Source organism: Malania oleifera, chromosome 8, assembly GCF_029873635.1.
Source record: "Malania oleifera isolate guangnan ecotype guangnan chromosome 8, ASM2987363v1, whole genome shotgun sequence".
In the NCBI taxonomy this organism is placed as follows: Eukaryota; Viridiplantae; Streptophyta; class Magnoliopsida; order Santalales; family Ximeniaceae; genus Malania; species Malania oleifera.
Window position 1 is genome coordinate 53,537,375 of NC_080424.1, and position 1,410 is coordinate 53,538,784.

Below are 1,410 nucleotides of genomic sequence, written 5' to 3' on the forward strand. Positions count from 1 at the left end.
CGCAGCCATGCGCCCTGAAGGATTATGTGCGACCAGTTGTGAATGATAACTATTCGGGTATCAAATGCCAGCCCATCAATGCCAACAATTTTGAGCTCAAACCCGCATTAACCAACATGGTGCAGCAGGGCCAATTTAGTGGATCACCACTTGATGATCCCAATATCCATTTGGCGATGTTTTTGGAGATTTGTGATACTGTGAAGATCAATGTTGTTACTGAAGACACCATTAGACTAAGATTATTCCCTTTCTCTTTGAGGGACAAAGTAAAAGGTTGGCTACAGTCTCTACAACTTGGGAGTATCACGAGTTGGCAGGACATGGCAAAAAAATTTCTAGCTAAATTCTTTCTATTTGCAAAAACAGCTCAACTAAGGAGTGAGATTGGTCAATTTAAGCAACATGATTTTGAATCACTTTATGAAGCATGGGAAAGGTATAAAGATTTGATTCGATGCTACCCACAACATGGATTGCCAGATTGGTTGCAGTTTCAGATGTTCTATAATGGATTAAATAGGAAAACATGGACTTTAGTTGATGCTGCATCTGAGGGAACTTTGATGTCAAAGACACCTAAGGGTACTACTGCTCTTTTGGAAGAAATGGCCTCAAATAACTATCAATGACCAACTGAAAGAACTATGGCTAAGAAAGTTGCTGGAATTCATGAATTGGAGCCATTTGCTGCATTTTCAGCTCAAGTTGCTTCTCTGTCTCAACAGATTTCATCTTTGACAACCTAGAGGATACCACAAGGTGCAGAATATGTGGCAGCTACAAGTAGGACAGATCTGAGCATTGGAGCGAGTCAAGAATATGTTCAATACGTCAAAAATCAGAACTACAATTATCGTGGTGATCCTTTGCCACAATATTACCATCTAGGGCTTCGAAATCATGAGAATTTGTCTTATGGAAATACAAGAAATGTGCTGCAACCTCCTCCAAGACTTGATAGTCATCAAGGTGAGAAGAAGATGTCACTTGACGATGTCATGATATCTTTTGTTGAGGAGACAAAAGCCAGGTTTAAAAAGACTGATTCACGATTGGACAACATCGAGACTCATTGTAACAACATGGGAGCCGCCATGAAGAATCTTGAAATACAAATCGGGCAACTGGCCACGACCATAAATACCCAACAGAGAGGAACTTTTCCTACCAACACAGAACCGAATCCTAAGGAACAATGCAATGTCATCACACTTAGGAGTGGAAGAGAAATTGAGAAATCACCAGTAAAGGAAACCATGTCCACACCTACACCTGAAAAGAATGGCCAAAGCAAGAATAAAGGGGAAGAAGAGGAGATTGTGGATGATACACCAAGAGAGACAGACACACTTCCAGAAATTTCATTTCCTAACAATCCTCTTTTTCTCTCTACTCCACTTCCTTATC

General features: G+C 40.5%; 1 non-coding gene across 1 annotated transcript; it reads right to left on the reverse strand.

Annotated features, from left to right (window-relative positions):
- Positions 1–371: 371 nt before the first annotated feature.
- On the reverse strand, positions 372–478 carry LOC131163186 (small nucleolar RNA R71). The gene has a single exon (XR_009138963.1). It is a non-coding gene; the product is annotated as a small nucleolar RNA R71 (small nucleolar RNA).
- Between the last annotated feature and the right edge of the window lie 932 nt (positions 479–1,410).